The 17,715-nt window shown below is 39.9% G+C and overlaps 1 protein-coding gene and 1 pseudogene across 1 annotated transcript in view; one reads left to right on the top strand and one right to left on the bottom strand.

Moving 5' to 3' along the window:
- The window catches only part of SLC35F2 (solute carrier family 35 member F2), a 67,539-nt gene that overhangs the window by 21,655 nt on the left and 28,169 nt on the right, over positions 1–17,715 (top strand). The gene's annotated exons all lie outside the window — the stretch shown is intronic.
- Positions 11,588–12,051, bottom strand: LOC139176121 (uncharacterized protein C14orf119-like; annotated as a pseudogene).

Genomic DNA, 17,715 nt, shown 5'->3' with positions numbered 1-17,715 from the left:
ATTAGAATTATGAAATTGTTAGAACAGTGCTTGGTAAGAAATGTGCACTTAACAAGTGTCAGATATTATTGTTACTGTAAACAGTAATAATAGTAATGGTAACAATAGTAACAGCAGTAATAGCAACAGTACTGGATATTATATGAATGTAAGGGGAAGGCACAAAAATCCCCATGATACACTTTATGCATTTATAATCTAGTAAAACAAATGAAACAGGAATATAAAACACTACAGACATAATGTAGAAAATGGGAAAGAGAGTTACAAGGCAAATGCTGTAGGAATTGAGGGATAATTATTCTAGAACTGTGCACCCTTCTTACTATCTTTCTTCCCACAATTATTTCATTTTCTTAGCATAGCAGAATGGAAAGAACATAGGCTTTAGAATCTTATTTTAATTTTAATCTAGTGTTACTGCAAGGCTTCCCTGGTGGCTCATATAGTAAAGAATCTGCCTGTAATGCAGGAGACCCGAGCTTTATTCCTGGGTCGAGAAGTTCCCCCAGAGAAGCAAATGGCAACCCACTCTGATATTCTTGCTTGGAGAAGTCCATGGACAGGGGAGCCTGGTGGGCTACAGTCCATGGGGTTGCAAAGAGTTGGACATGACTGAGCGACTTTAACTTTCCTAGTGTTACTATTTATTTGTCAAAACTTGGTTAAAGGACTTTGAACTTTGGCAAAAGAATACCTACATTTTAGGTTTGTATGAAAATCCGTTAATATATGTAAAAGCTCAGTACAGTGATTGGCACTTGTCTCCCTTTTATTGTATAGAGGGTGAGTATTAATATATTTCCCCTGTATTCCTGACTATCTTAGAGTCATGCAGGACATGATATGTAAGAGGAAATCTCTGGCTTTCCAACTGTACTTTTGTTCACTTACATAAAACTAGTTCAATAGTTTCTGGTTTGATGGCATGGTTTCAGTTTTTTCCCAGCAAATGATGAAAGTGTTTTAATCCAGGACGGCTCCTGATCCACTTTGTTTGCAGTTACTTAATAGGCTTTTTACTTGATATGATTATCTTGTTACTAAGGCCATTCATTGGGTTGGATGTAAAGAGTTAAATAACATTATGATTCAAATATTAAGTGTCATATGCAACGAACTTGACTTGGTGCCCTAGTTTTCTATTGCTGTTATAACAGATTACTACAAATTTAGTGACTGAAAACAGATTTATTATCTTACCGTTCCTTAGGGCAGAAATCTGACACAGGTCTCACTGGGCTAAAAAGCAAGACATCAGCTGGGTTGTGTTCTTCTCTGGAGGCTCTAGGGAGAGTGGATGGCCTTGCCTCTTCACTTTCTGGAGGATGCCTGCATTCCTTGGTTTTGGCCCCATCTTCAAAACCAGCAACTTTGCTTCTCTTGGACTCTTTATGTGGTCATACCACCCTCAACCACAGATGGAATAGGGTCTTCCTTTTAAGGACTCATCTCAAGGTACTTAACCATAATTACATCTGCAAAATCCCTTTTGCCCAAAGGAAAAAACTGTATTTTCCTACCTCAGTATTTCTGACAACAAATGTGGGGGTGGTGCTTGTGGTTTTCTCACATCAAGAAATTTACCAGCTCTTCAGACACAAATTGGGTGTACTACAATTTAGTTATGATACTGTTTGGACTTAGTGCAGACTCCACAGGCACTTTTCAGGTGGCTCAGTGATAAAGAATGCTCCTGCCAAGCAAGAACATGGGTTCAATCCCTAGTTTGGAATGGGTTTTATCTAAAGTGCCTCCTGACTTGCTTTGCTTGCAGGCAGGCATGGAATTCTGGCAATGTCCAGGCAAGTCAGAAGCCGATCAGAGGCCTGCTCTCCTGCTTCTGAAGCTTGAACAAAACTTCCTCCATTTCAATTTCCCTAACATGCCCCCACCTCCCAACCTTCCATTTCAGACACAAGTCATGAGTCCCAGGTTGTTACCTTGTATTTCTGCTGATCAATCTAAGGTTAATGAATGTTTTCATTGGCGACCCCATGGACTGTAGTCCATCAGACTTCTCAGTCCATTGAATTCTCCAAGCAAGAATACTGGAGTGGATAGCTGTTCTCTTCAGGGGATCTTCCCAACCCAGGGATTGAATCTGGGTCTCCCTGATTTGCTACAGATCCTTTAGGACCTTAGCCACCAGGGAAGCCCCCATTATGTAGCAAAGTGATTAATTCACTGGTCAGTAGTGATTAACACAACCTCCAGCCTCTTTCCTCTTCCTTGGGAGTGGAGCTGAAAGTTCCAACCCTCTAATTACTGGCTGGTTCCCCTGGCAACCAGTCCTCTACCCTTAGGGGCTTTCTTAAAGTCATATTATTAACATAAACTCTGGCGTGGTTTAAAGGGCCTATTACAAATAACAAAAAATGATTCTTTCTTCTTTATTACTCTGGAGCTATTTCAGGATCTGGAGACCAACAAACAAAAAAAGGTGGTCCTTTCACTTTCTCTGTCTCCAAAATCACTGTAGATGGTGACTGCAGCCATGAAATTAAAATTTGATGCTTGCACCTTGGAAGAAAAGCTATGACAAACCTAGACAGCATATTAAAAAGCAGAGACATTACTTTGCTGACAATAGTCAAAGCTATGGTTTTTCCAGTAGTTATGTGTGAATGTGAGAGTTGGACTATAAAGAAGGCTGAGCATCAAATAATTGATGCTTTTGAACTGTGGAGTTGGAGAAGACTCTTGAGAGTCCTTTGGACTGGAAGGAGATCCAACCAGTCCATCCTAAAGGAAATCAATCCTGAGTATTCATTGTAGGGACTGATAATGAAGCAGAAGCTCCAATACTTTGGCCACCTGATGCAAGAAGCCGACTCATTAGAAAAGACCCTGATGCTGGGAAAGATCAAAGGCAGAAGAAAGGGACTACAGAGGATGAGATGGTTGGATGGTATCACCAATTCAATGGACATGAGTTTGAGCAGGCTCTGGGAGATGGTGAAGGTCAGGGAAGCCTGGTGTGCTGCAGTCCATAGGGTCACAAAGAGTCGGAAATGACTGAGCGACTGAACAACTCTCTTTTAAAAAAATTAGTTAATTAATTAGGCCGCCTCGGGTCTTAGTTGCAGCATGCTGGATCTTCTATTGTTTTCGCAGCATGTGAAATCTTGCTTTAGTTGAGGGCATGTGGGATCTAGTTCCCTGACCTGGGATGGAACCCAGCCCTCAAAAGTTGGGAATGCAGAGTCTTTGCTACTGGATCACCAGGGAAGTCCCCTTTCAGTCTTATCATTTAGGAAATTATAAGGACTTTAGGATTTGGCCAGGAACCAAGACTAAAATATGTATTTCTTATATCATAATATTGTACCATGTAGGTGAACTATTCATAGGTTGCAGGGTACTAGGGCATGGAGATGTTTCGGGAGACATTATTCTGTCTAGTACATTTGGTGATAGAGTCTAAAATTGGTTCCAGTTTAAAAAAAAATAACTTTAGAGCACAGAGACTATCTGGACGCTGGTACAAATGTAAGCAATAATTCATAAAATATCAAGAAAACATTTCTCAACTCATCTAACCCTCACCTTTGCACATGGTCCGTGTTTGAAATAATCAGCCAATAATTGGTTCTCTTTTTAGGTTGTTCCACAGGTTTGAAAGAGATTTGGTAGCTGCTAATTTCTTTGGATGAGCTGCATCTCTAGGCTTCAGGCATGCTGGAGAATTCATAATACCATTTTCTGCTGGTACCTATAAGCAGATAAGGCAGAGGGTCCCTGGAGAAAGAGAACCAGACATGGTTTTCTTGACATTAGAGCAAGACCTAAGCTATTTTGTGATCTAAGCCTGACCACAATCCTTGATCAGGTCTCAGTATTTAGTGATCTTAAGGACAAAAGAACAAATGTGTTTTTAGGCAAGAAAAGTAACAATAGCTAAGGAATAAATCAGTTATAAAGACTCCCAGTTATGTTTCAGTGGTAAAGATAGCCAGTATGTGGGTTCTTGGTCTGTTTTGTGGAACTGACCCCTCCTCCAACCACATGCTCAACCACCAGATCTACTGGAATCTAAGGAATGATGATGTTGACCTTTTCTGACACTGGAGATTTCAGTCAACTAAAGCTTGAACTTTGTCAACCTTAGTCCCAATTCTATGCTGAATTCTTCTCTGCTTAAGGCCCTTCATGAATTTTTGTGAATCCTCAGCTTCAAGCTTCTCCAGCTTTGTTGTTGGTGAGACACTGCTTTGGGAAAGATACCTGTTGTTCTTACTCGCTGCAAGTAGTAATCCTTCCTTCTCCTACTCCTGGGCTTTTGGCTGTGTCTTTTGGCTTAACACCCACTAAGAAGTGATCCCAATTTTCAGGTAGCAGAACAGTTCCTATTCCCTTTCTCTTAACCTGAGCAGCTTGACGAAGTCAGGGAATAGGAATAGGAAAGGGAATAGGAACTCCTGTTTTGTTATCTGAAAACTGGGATCACTTCTTAATGGGTGTTAAGTCAAAAGACACAGCCAAAAGCCCTAGAGCGGGAGGGAAGGATTAGGAAATAGCAATCCACTTGAGTGATTCTTGCCTGGAGAATTCCATGGACAGAGGAGCCTGGCAGGCTACAGTCCATAGGGTCACAAAGAGTCAGACACGACTGAGTGACTATCACTCACTCACTCAATTGTTTCTTTACTGTTTTTCTTCACTGTTGTATTGTGAATTTCATGAAGGCAGGCTCTCTATTATTTTTCTATATTCCGAGAGTCTGATATGGTATCAGGAACTAAAAAAAAATTTGCCGAATTGAAAAGAGTACTAATAAGAAGATGGTAATAAAGGTCACCGTGGGTTGTAGCAGTTACCTGCCAGGTTGGACTATTTTCACTAAGCAGTCTCTAGGTAGGAGTAGTATACTACTGCAAAGCCTAGCCCACTCCTGAAAAAAAGACCCAGGTATAAACTTGATTAGATCATCGATGAAGAATTGATGCTTTTGAACTGTGGTGTTGGAGAAGACTCTTGAGAGTCCCTTGGACTGCAAGGAGGTCAAACCAGTCTGTCCTAAAGGAAATCAGTCCTGAATGTTCATTGGAAGGACTGATGTTGAAACTGAAACTCCAATACTTTGGCCACCTGATATGAAGAACTGACTCATTGGGAAAGACCCTGATGCTGGGAAAGATAAAAGGCAGGAGGAGAAGGGGTTTAGAGGGTGTGATGGTTGACTGGCACCACTGACTCAATGGACATAAGTTTAGCAAGCTTCGGGAGATGGTGAAGGACAGGGAAACCTGGCATGCTGCAGTCCATGGGGTCGCAAAGAGTCGGACGTGACTGAGCAACTGAACTGAACTGAGACAGATCAGCTCCCTATCTGATCAAGCTGCAGCTTTCTATTATAGGTGCAGTTACTGAAAAATACCTCAAGTGGCTATTTTCTCCATCCATGCTTCTCTGTTTGTGTGAGGATGTCGGTGTTTGTGTGTGTGTGTATCTTTCTGTTTTTGCTTAACTCTAATTTTCTATAGGACTTAATATTGGTGTCTTTCTCATATTGGCTGTGGGATGATATTGCAATGATTAGAGTTGACAGGTATTGCCAAAATTCGCAGACCTCAGTATTATGCACAGTATTTATTAAATTGCTTGGCATGTGTTTGGATATATTTGCAAATAAAATTCTGAGAAATATGTAAACTAATTATAATTCTATAATAACTGATTTAATTCTATGCAAACTGAGTCTATAGTTATTACGGAATATTTTATCTAATATAAAACATATGGGAAAATATAATTTGAAGTCATATTCAATGATTAGATGAGAAGACAGGCATTTATAGAAAGAGATGGCATTAGCATTATCCAATTTGTATTTTTGCCACCTTATCCATTTTCGTCAGATATTTGGTTAGAGAAAAAATAAGAAAAGATGAATTTTCTACTTTAAGTTATTTTAACAGAATCACATAGGAGGGAACATAGTGGGCTAGCAGAAGCACTTTATTTGTGCTGGGGCCTTGTATTTTGTACCTAATTCTGCTACTTTTGAACCAACATCAGTTAGGTGATCCATTTCATCGCTCTCAGCCTCAGTTTCTTCATCTGTAACTCCACAGCACTGTCAAATTGATCAAAAATCAAACAAGGTAGAGAGAAGTTTTTGTATCTTGCAATGCACTATAAAAAACATAAAGTAAGTATTTTGATGGGGTTCTTTAGCATGAATGTAATAAAGTAATACTTGATGGTGACAGATGAGTCCACCTTAGCACAAGGATTCAAAATGAAGAGTCAAAGAAGTCTTCTAATGTTAGTCTGCACGGGCTCTTCTGGTCCCTTCAGACTCTCAGGTTTTTAAAGAAAGAACATAGATTAAAAAAAAATAGATTTCTCATTGTTAGAAAACTTGCTATGTACAAATTTGATAAAGAAGAAAACAACCAAAGTCCTATGAACCCACTCAAATGCTCTGTTAATTTTAAGGTTCAATCAGATAATTTGATCCATCTACCAATCTAGTCGTTGATTTCTTATCCCTTTCACTAGTATCCTTTGGCTCTAGGCCCTTTCATGTTTCTGCAGAGTCAGAATGGAATGAGAGTTTCAGGAACTAGAAGAGAGTTGTTAAGGCTCAGAGGTTGAAGTTAATTTTGGTTGAATACATCTTGAGTTACAACCAAAGAGAGTGGATGTAATTCTGGTCCTTGCTGGACCTACACCCATCCTAAGTTTGTTCTTCTCCAAACCTCGTTGTATTGTCATAGAGTACCACAAAAGTGGTTAGCTTTCCCCTCCCCTTCCAGGGTAAGAAGTTCACCATGACATATGGTGATGGTAAGTAGAGAAAAATGTTTTGCTAATTTTGAAGTGCCTTATTCTATTATTCTGTTTAATAGTAATACATAGAAGAAAATATAATAGGTGCTATGATTTATGGGGCAACTTTTGGACACACTTGCTTTATTACTTCATTAAATGATAGATTGTGGTTATGGCAAAATTTTATGAACATCCTTCTAGAATTGTAGATAAGAAAGCTGATGGGGAGGGAGGTGGGAGAAGGGTTCAGGAGTGGGAACATGTGTACACCTGTGGTGGATTCATGTTGATGTATGGCAAAACCAATACAATATTGTAAAGTAATTAACCTCCAATTAAAATAAAAAAATCTTACCTCAAAAAAAAAAATTAAAAAAAAAAAAAAAGCTGATAGCTGAATCTCTGAATTCCTGTTCCTTGGGGGAATTTTATACTTCTGTATATCTGGAACATCATGGTCAGTTCATTTGGGTGTGGTTGGGCTCTAGATAAAGTGGGGCTCTTGCTGTTGAAACTTACATTTATACTTGAAAATAAATGTATTAATTTATAATGGGGGCTTCCCTAGTGGCTGAGATGGTAAAGAATCCACCTGCAATGCAGGAGATGCAGGTTTGATCCTTGGGTTGAGAAGATCCCCTGGAGAAGGGATCTACACACTCACCAGTATTCTTGCCTGGAGAGTCTCAAGAATGGAGGAGCCTGGTTGGCTATAGTCCGTAGGGTCTCAAAGAGTTGGACAGGACTGAGTGACTAAGCACAACAATTTATAACAAGAATTGTCACTGTTAAATTTGACAGCTGGTTACAGTGAAATCATCCCAACTGAAAAATCTACTTAGGAACTACAAGATCTGATGTTGTTTGGTGAATCTAGGACAAAGACAAAAGAAAGTCTCCCCTTACTTCATGATGTCTTTTCTTCTACTCTTGGTATCCAAGCACTTAGGATTGATTGTCAGTGGACCCTTGCTCCTGTACAGGACTAGAGAAATGTAATACTTTGGCAAAAGCCTGCAACCTACAGTTCAGTTCAGTTGCTCAGTTGTGTCCGACTCTTTGCGACCCCATGGACTGCAGCACTCCAGGCTTCCCTGTCCGTCACCAACTTCTGGAGCTTGCTCAGACTCATGTCTGTCTTGTTGGTGATGCCATCCAACCATCTCGTTCTCTGTCGTCCCCTTCTCCTGCCTTCTATCTTGCCCAGCATCAGGGTCTTTTCCAATGAGTCAGTTCTTTGCATCAGGGGGCCAAAGTATTGGAGTTTCACCTTCAGCATCAGTCCTTCCAGTGAATATTCAGGACTGATTTCCTTTAGGATGGACTGGTTGGATCTCCTTGCTGTCCAAGGGACTCTCAGGAGTCTTCTCCAACACCACAGTTCAAAACCATCAATTCTTCGGTGCTCAGCTTTCTTTATAGTCCAACTCTCACATCCATACATGACTACTGGTAAAGCCATGGCTTTGACTAGACAGACCTTTGTTGGCAAAGTAATGTCTCTTCTTTTTAATATACTGTCTAGGTTTGTCATAGTTTTTCTTCTAAGGAGCAAGTGACTTTTAATTTCATGGCTGCAGTCACCATCTGCAGTGATTTTGGAGCCCAAGAAAATAAAGTCTTTCACTATTTCCATTGTTTCCCCATCTATTTGCCATGAAGTGATGGGACCGGATGCCAACATCTTAGTTTTTTGAATGTAGAGTTTTAAGCCAGCTTTTTTACTCTCCTCTTTTGGTCTCATGAAGAGGCTCTTTAGTTCTTCTTCGCTTTCTGCCATAAGGGTGGTGTCATCTGCGTATCTGAGGTTATTGATATTTCTCCTGGCAATCTTGATTCCAGCTTGTGCTTCATCCAGCCCAGCATTTCACCTAATGTACTCTGCATATAAGTAAAATAAACAGGGTGACAATATTCAACCTTGATGTACTCCTTTCCCAATTTGCAACCAATCCTTTGTTACATGTCCAGTTCTAACTAGTGCTTCCTGATCTGCATACAGATTTCTCAGGAGGCAGGTAAGGTGGTGTGTTATGCCTGGCTCTTGAAGAATTTTCCTCAATTTCTTGTGATCCACACAGTCAAAGGCTTTAGTGTAGTCAATAAAGACGAAGTAGATGTTTTTCTGGAATTCTCTTGCTTTTTCTATGATCCAGTGCATGTTGGCAATTTGATCTCTGGGTTCCTCTGCCTTTTCTAAATCCAGCTTGCACATCTGGATATTCTCAATTCAGGTACTGTTGAAGTCCAGCTTGGAGAATTTTGAGTACTACTTGGCTAGCATGTGAGATGAGTGCAAATGTGCGGTAGTTTGAACATTCTTTGGCATTGCCTTTCTTAGAGATTGGAATGAAACTGACCTTTTCCAGTCCTGTGACCACTGCTGAGTTTTCCAGATTTGCTGGCATATTGAGTGCAGCACTTTAACAGCATCATCTTTTAGGATTTGAAATGCCTCAGCTGGATTTCCATCACTTCCACTAGCTTTGTTTGTAGTGATGCTTCCTAAGGCCCACTTGACTTCGTACTACAACCTATCTGGTGAGCCAAATACATACTAAATAGAATACTATATGAGACATTTTATTAGATCAGCAATCTAGGTTTTCCTCCATTATAAACCTGTTTTCATTACTTCTCTCCCGAGAATTTTATATTTTGAAACTTTTAAAACTTGTATTTGTTAAATAATAATGAATTTATTTTTTTTCTCTCTCTCTTTTAACTAATCAGATACTAAAGCTTCTGATTAGTAAGAGAAAATGAGTGTTCCTACATTTGGTTGGTATAACTATAACTGAAAGTAAGTAAATATGATATTTGAGTTTGTCTGAATAGTCTTATCATGGGTAAATGTGAGGTTTATGTTAGGCTTAAAAAAATTATGGGAACATTTAAATAAAAGTAGAGCCTATTACCTGCTGTGATATACAGATCAACCAATAATTATCAGCTGATTTCTTTCATACTTCTCCACTTCGCCCCTCCTGGATTATCCTAAAGTAAATCTCAAGCATCATATAATTTCATGCATAAATATTTCAGTATTAATCTCAAAATGTAAGATAAGGACTTAAGAAACATAGTCATAGTACTATTATTCCACCTAAAAATTAGCAATAATTCCTTACTATCATATAGCTAGTCTCTTTAGTTCAGTTCAGTCTCTCAGTTGTGTCTGACTCTTTGCGACCCCATGAATTGCAGCACGCCAGGCCTCCCTATCCATCACCAACTCCTGGAGTTCACTCAAACTCACATCCATTGAGTTGGTGATGCCATCCAGCCATCTCATCCTCTGTTGTCCCCTTCTCCTCCTGCCCCCAATCCCTCCCAGCATCAGAGTCTTTTCCAATGAGTCAACTCTTCGCATGAGGTAGCCAAAGTACTGGAGTTTCAGCTTTAGCATCATTCCTTCTAAAGAAATCCCAGGGCTGATCTCCTTTAGAATGGACTGGTTGGATCTCCTTGCAGTCCAAGGGACTCTCAAGAGTCTTCTCCAACACCACAGTTCAAAAGCATCAATTCTTCAGTCTTCAGCTTTCTTCACAGTCCAACTCTCACATCCATACACGACCACAGGAAAAACCATAGCCTTGACTAGACGGACCTTTGTTGGCAAAGTAAGGTCTCTGCTTTTGAATATGCTATCTAGGTTGGTCATAACTTTCCTTCATAGGAGTAAGCGTCTTTTAATTTCATGGCTGCAATCACCATCTGCAGTGATTTTGGAGCCCCAAGAAATAAAGTCTGACACTGTTTCCACTGTTTCCCCATCTATTTCCCATGAAGTGATGGGACCAGATGCCATGATCTTCGTTTTCTGAATGTTGAGCTTTAAGCCAACTTTTTCACTCTCCTCTTTCACTTTCATCAAGAGGCTTTTTAAGTTTCCCCAATTATAACTTAATTTTAAAAATAGTTTGTTTATATAAAGATGCACATAAATACCATGCATTTTTAAAGATTGTTATATCTACATCTCTTCCTTCTATATGTTTCCTCTTCCTCTTGGCTCTTTTCTGTTGTCTTTTTCTTTTTTTGGCTCTTTTATTCTTGCAGTTTATTTATTTTTTTGGTTCTCAAAATTCATTCTTTATTTTGATATAAAAAATAAGCCCTTCAACTTGTAAAGAGTGTCACTTGTTTTCATATTGTTTATTGTTGTAGAGCAACTTACAGAATAAGACTATCTGCTGCCAGCTCCAAGGATGTCTCATATACTTTAGAAGAAAAGTCATTGTTACTTAGACTCAGACAAGCATCAGTGTGGAGAAAGGAGTAGCTAATCTGATTTTTTTCATACTTTTACTAAATCATAACTAGAAAAGCTAGTAGTTGGGATGACAGATAATTACGCCAGAATTTGGTAGTGGTGGTAAAACCAGGTATCTGAAGCCAGCTAAATTATAAAAACATGACCTTTTTTCACCATTCTTCCATTTCTGGAGTTCAAGAGCTGTGTTTGATACCCCTGTAGGCTAACAATAGGCTTGAGTTATAATGTGTAGATTCCTTTTGATTATAGTTGCCAAAGACATCTTTAAATTCTTGAGGGTTTGACTTGTCTTGGAAAGAAGTAAGTTAGGAGGCAGACTGCTGATCTGGATTTGCTTAAATGGAAAACATTTACACTAGGAGTCCAGCTGATAGGCTGTTGAAATCACCAGGCTTGTACTGATCAGCGAGTTCCGTCAGCTAATCGGGACACCATCTCCAGATCTTTAAGTGACATGTTTGAAGTTCTCGTGGTAAAGTTGTGGCCTTGATGCCGTTCGCTCTGGTTATCTTCTTTGATTTTTAATGCCTAGCATTCTGCAGCAGCTGTAGCAGCCACAGCATAGTAAAATTTTGCCACAAAGCCTGCCTTACTGACCTTCAGCTGCCTGACAAATTCACTGTGCTGTTGCTCAGCCCAACCTCAGAACCATTTATCCTGAAGATGCAACTGGCACTCAAAGATACAAGATAGTGTGTTTGCTCCAGACACACTGAGCCGCTCCAGACTTTCAAGCAGTGGCTGTAATTTTCCCAATACTGTCTTAGCTACCAGGTTCTGTTGGAAAGGTTCACACTGAGAACCCGACCAGCTGGCAAACCAGGAAAGGATACACTTCATCTTCTGGGAAGTGATGTAAGACATGGGGGAGGGGAAGAGTTAGAAGTGTCTGTGACAGAGGATAAGGGAGAAGGGCAGGGGAGCGGCATTGAAGAGGAAGATGATTCCAGGGGCACCCTCCCCTTTCCTCTCACAGGGTACCTGGAGACCATCACAAGAATGCTTGGACTCCAACTATTGTGCTTCTGTTTTCTGAAAACTTATAAGAAAGGCCAGTTAGGCAACCCAGGCACGTCTGGTCTCTTGCAGTTTATTTTTAAAGAGACAGTTCATATGTGCTAGAGAGTTTTCCACACTCTGGGTTTTGCTGACTGTATCTTTCCGGTGGGTTTACAGTATTTCCTTCTCAGAATAATGTTTTTAAATGCAAAAAACAAAATACATAGGATTATAGAGGAAACCCATTCTCTCTATTTAGATATTAAATTATTAAAAACACAATATGATGTTAATATTTGTGCTCTCTTAAAAAATATGTTAGATTAAAGATCTCACAATGGGTCTTTAACTACCATCATTTTGGAGTAGTAATGATGTTTTGAAATTCCAGCCAACAGTTGTCATATGATATGAAAATATCTGTAAAATCTTTGGCAGCAAATTTATAGGCACCGCTAATAGTAATATCTCTATAATTTGTTACCTATGTTTGCAATCGAAGGGAATTTAAACTTCAGTTTAATGTTACTGAAGATCAGGATGTATTTTTTACCCATCCAAGTTCATATATTTCCCAGAATATTTTCATGGGCCTGATTCATGGACCCCTATTAAAAACTTTGTGGTCCTACAATTTTGGCAAGACAGTTTTGTAGATACTGTGTACTGTCTTCAGGAAGTGCATAATGTTTGCATGTCTTTTTTCTTTCTGTTATGTTAGGAGCTATAAAGTTTTATTGCCTAGATTCATTATTTTATCAGGAGTTGTAAAGTTATATTCTCTTTCTGTCATTCCATGTTTATTTATTATATACGTATTTCTACAAAGATGAATTTCCTGTCATCAACTCATTGCTCTGAGGTATAATTTGTATAGGAAGGGCAGGATAAATGTTTGCTTCTTTCCATTTACTAGTTTTCAAAATAATGGATTGGTTCCCTGTGTGTGTGTGTGCTAAGTCACTTCAGTTGTATCCAGCTCTTTGTGACCCTATGGAGTAGCCCGTCAGGCTCCTCTGTCCTTGGGATTCTCCAGGCAAGAATACCGAAGTGGGTTGCTATGCCCTTTTCCAGGGGATCTTCCTGACCCAGGGATTGAACCTGAGTTTCCTGCACTGCAGGTGGATTCTTTAGCCACTGAGCCACCTGGGAAGCCCAGATTGGTTCCCTGTTGCTGCTGCTAAGTCGCTTCAGTTGTGTCCGACTCTGTGCGACCCCATAGGTGGAAGCCCACCAGGCTCCCCTGTCCCTGGGATTCTCCAAGCAAGAACACTGGAGTGGGTTGCCATTTCCTTCTCCAATGCATGAAAGTGAAAAGTGAAAGTGAAGTCGCTCAGTCGTGTCTGACTCTTAGCAATCCCATGGACTGCAGCCCACCAGGCTCCTCCGTCCATGGGGTTTTCCAGGCAAGAGTACTGGAGTGGGTTGCATTGCCTTCTTCGGATTGGTTCCCTAGCATCCATCAAAGATGGCCAATTGTAGGCAGATAGATTGGGAGTTTCCCAGAGAAAGAGAACCAGGAATGATTTTCCTTTTCTTTCTTAATAACACGAATTTTATTTATTTATTTACCTTTGGTTGTGCTGTGTCTTTGCTGCTGCACACTCAGGCTTTCTCTAGTTGCAGAGAGCGGGGCCTGCTCTTGGTTGCACAGGCTTCTCATTGCTGTGCGGTCTCTTGTTGCAGAGCATGGGCTCCAGGTGTGCAGGCTCCAGGAGTTGCAGCTCACGGGCCCAGTAGTGGTGCACGGGCTCAGTTGCCCTGTGGCATGTGGGATTCCCCCGACCAGGGATCTAACCCGTGTCCCTGCATTGGCAGGCAGATTCTTTACCACTGCACCATCAGGAAAGCCCTGCTTCACGGATTCAAACATACTAGAGGCATTTCAATCCAGTGTAGTTGCTCTTATTGATGCCTAGATGGCCTTTTTGTCATGACTTCACTCAAGTTTCTTGCCATTTGGTATGACTGGGGTTCCAGTCTTTTTCCTGCACCAGAAAGCAATACATTAATATACTTTCTTACTTGTTTTATTCCACAATATGCATACAGTTTCAAAATAATATCTACACTACCTCTCAAGGTGTTTAAGGCATTTTGCAGTTCTTATTGTTCCTATGGTGTATTCTATTAAGAATTTACTATCAAATTAGTGTATTTTTTTAAGTTCATTTATTTCTAATTGAAGGATAATTGCTTTACAATGCTGTGTTGGTTTCTGTCATACATCAGCATGAACCAGCCATAGGTATACATTTGTCCCCTCCCTCTTGAAACTCCCTCCCACCTCGCACCCCAACCCACCATTCTAGGTTGTCACAAATTAGTATGTTTTAAAGTCATTTAAATAATTCCTGTTTGGTTTTGCCACCAACTTAAGACATCCTTTTAGGTTCATGTAACATTTTGTTTTTAAATTTTATATGTAGCTTATTTTAAAATTAAAATTTACAAATTTATAAACCAAGGCATATTCAGACATAATATATCTCTTTTTCTCTCTTCTGACTTATAGGTAACTTTAAAAGCAGTTACCTATTTTCACTTGAAAATATTAACATATATAGGTACATGTTTGCACTCCATGCCCATTTTCCTCCACACTTATTTTTTAGTATATCTCAGCAGTCATTTTATAGAGTGTATAGAGATATTTGCTTTGCTTTTTATAGCTACATAGTACTCTTTTGTATTTATTCAGCTAGTTCCCTGAGGTAGGAAGGCAGTGGGACATAACCTTTAAAAGAATGACAGGCATTGAGGACAGGACATAAACTGGTTAGAACCAACTAGGTCTAAGATGGCAGATGATTGACTTCCACTAGACCTGAAGACTCAGTATACACTCGTTGTAATAGATCAGCTAAATGACATGACAATTCTGAGACTGGACCATAAAAGACTGAAAAGTGGGCAGTGGCCCAGTTCCTGGAAATCCCCATCCCTTCCCCAAAATAGTTGGAATAATCTTCCCACTCATTAGCCTATGAGATTACCTACCCCTATAAAAACCGACAACCCTGTACCCTGGTGCTTCTCATCTTCTGAGGTGGCCCATACTCTGTGGGGTGTTTTGCCCTGAGTAAACCTTCTTTCACTTTACTGTGGTTAGCGCTTGAATTCTTTCCTGTGTGAAGCCAAGAACCCTTGCTTGGCAGCCATTCCAGACACTCACCTGAGACCTAGGATGTGACCATTCTCTCAGGCCCACTTTCTTTCCTGCAACACTACTGGGAGACATATAGGATTTTCTCTTTAGACTTTATAAATACTGCTGCAGTGAATAGCCTGTATATACACCTTTTGTATTTTTCCCAGATTGTCTTTGGGGTATTTTCCTAGAAATAAAATTGTTAGAAATTGTACCTCTCCACACCATAAATAATGTATCATTTTTGCATTCTTGCCAGAAAGTGTCCAAAGTGCTGTTAAGCTTTTTGAAGTGTCAAAAACAGCTCCTAGATAGCCCATGCATTGCTGCCACTCGTTCCATGGATTCAGAGCTGAGAGAGCTCAGAATTGGAAGCACTATGTAGAGCCTTGGACTAGAACAATGGAGTAGTTCAAACTGGGAAAGGAGTGCGTCAGGACTGTATATTGTCACCCTGCTTATTTAACTTATATGTGAGAGAGTCAATTCCTAGGCAGGTTGATAAGTCTGGTGGTCCCCAAGGAGAGAGGGGTCTGGGGTTCTTGAGGAGGAGATAAGGGTCTGGAATTCTAAGGGAGGAGGAAAGGACAAACTTTTTTCCTCTACATTTCTTAGGATTATATAACAATAATGTATCCTGCTTGAGGACAGTTTCTGGAAAAAACCTTCTGGCTAATCCTGTAATCTTAAAATGTAAATTATGGGAGTGGGTCTTTATAACCTCCAGATGTTCTTTCGACTCATTGTAATAAGTAGTTAAAAAGTGTATAACTCCATTGCTAACACTAACAAGGGGGCACTTTTTCTGCCCCCTTCTGATGTCTATGTTAAAAGCTTTCTCTGTCTTTTTTATACTTTAATAAAACTTTTTTACACAAAAGCTCTGTGTGATTAAGCCTCCTTAAGAATGTGATCATTCGCCTCAAGAATGAATTCTTCTCCTCTGGAGGCCAAGAATCCTGGTGTCTTTTGTGGTTCAGCAATGACCTTTCATATGCAGAATACATCATGCAGAATGCCAGGCTGGATGAATCACAAGCTGGAATCAAGATTGCTGGAAGAAGTAGCACTAACCTCAGATATGCAGATGACAAGACCCTTATGGCAGAAAGCAAAGAGGAACTAAAAAGCTTCTTGATGAAGGTGAAAAAGGAGAATGAAAAAGCTGGCCATTTCGAATATGCCTTTATTACATCAGAATGTTGGTTCCTCAAAACTGCTAGCTACTTATGCTTATTATTAATTAGATGGCTAAATTTCTGAATCATAGAAATGTGGCTATAGAAAGAATATAACAGGTCATCTAGGCTGCTACAATGTAAAGAAAATCTATCATTTATTTTCTAGCTTCCTTCCAGTCTAATTTAAAGCACTAATGTACACTGGATATTCTATGTGCTAAATGTGAGGATTTATTCTTTTCAGATTTGTAATAAGACTTTTTATAGAAGTGCTCAAGTTATTATTCTATCTCAGGTATTTACAGATGGCAGGTATGACAGATTTAAAAATCTCCCCAAGAAGATGGCTCTATAGAAGTCTTTAAGCTTTAATTCTAAATCCTGCCTTTAGCTGATTATGCGCAACCTGGCAGCGTAGATCTGAGACATAACATTGTGTTTCTATAATGTTCCTGTCCTCCGGGAGCTTAGAGTCTTGGAAGAAGAACCACAAGCAGCATGGTGGGTGCTAGGATAGAGGCATGTGGGTATTATTTTCAAGGCACACAGCAAGAGCATCTTTAGAGAAGAAGGCCTGGGACCAGGAAATACATGGGCCTTTAAAGTTCTAAATTCTTCGTGTATAACACATATTGGGGGGCTTCCCTGGTGGCTCAGAAGGTAAAGAATCTGCCTGTAATGCAGGAAACATGGGTTTGATCCCTGGGTCCGGAAGATCCCCCAGAGAAGGGAATGGCTACCCACTCCAGTATTCTCACCTGGGGAATTCCATGGACATAGGAGCCTGATGGCCTGTAGTCCATGGGGTCGCAAAGAGTCAGATGCCACTGAGCAAATAACACACACACGAGCAAATAGTAGCACATATTAGGCACCCAAGAAACTTTAGTAAGTTCTTGATCAAAGAGTTTACTGACTGAATAAATAAATAAGAGAAATTATAGTTTCATTGGAAAGCATATGCATAAGTATGAGTTTTAGAATGGATGGAATATTAAAATACATACTTCAGGTTTTCTAGAAGAAAGAAGGGAGGAAATAAAATGGCGTGGAATCTCTTCTTCCTTTATTCCTTAAATTCTTAAATTTGTACAATATATCCAATGAGTAATGTGGTCAGAATGAGTAATGTGGTTAGTTACATTTCTACCTGTTTCCCCACCCCTACCCCTGATGTCCATGACTTATTTGTTCTGCTTCATGCTGTGTGGGCCAGCTCTCACAGCATGAAGCTGCCTTGGGAAACACGTCTTGGAGCTGGATCATATCCTGTCATTGAAGTTCACTTCAGTAGAGGTTCCGTTTGAAAAACAGTGACAGGATAT

The sequence above is a fragment of the Bos indicus genome, chromosome 15, assembly GCF_029378745.1.
Source record: "Bos indicus isolate NIAB-ARS_2022 breed Sahiwal x Tharparkar chromosome 15, NIAB-ARS_B.indTharparkar_mat_pri_1.0, whole genome shotgun sequence".
Taxonomy (NCBI): Eukaryota; Metazoa; Chordata; class Mammalia; order Artiodactyla; family Bovidae; genus Bos; species Bos indicus.
Note: the sequence above shows the minus strand (reverse complement) of the source record. Positions and strands in the feature narration are given on the sequence as shown.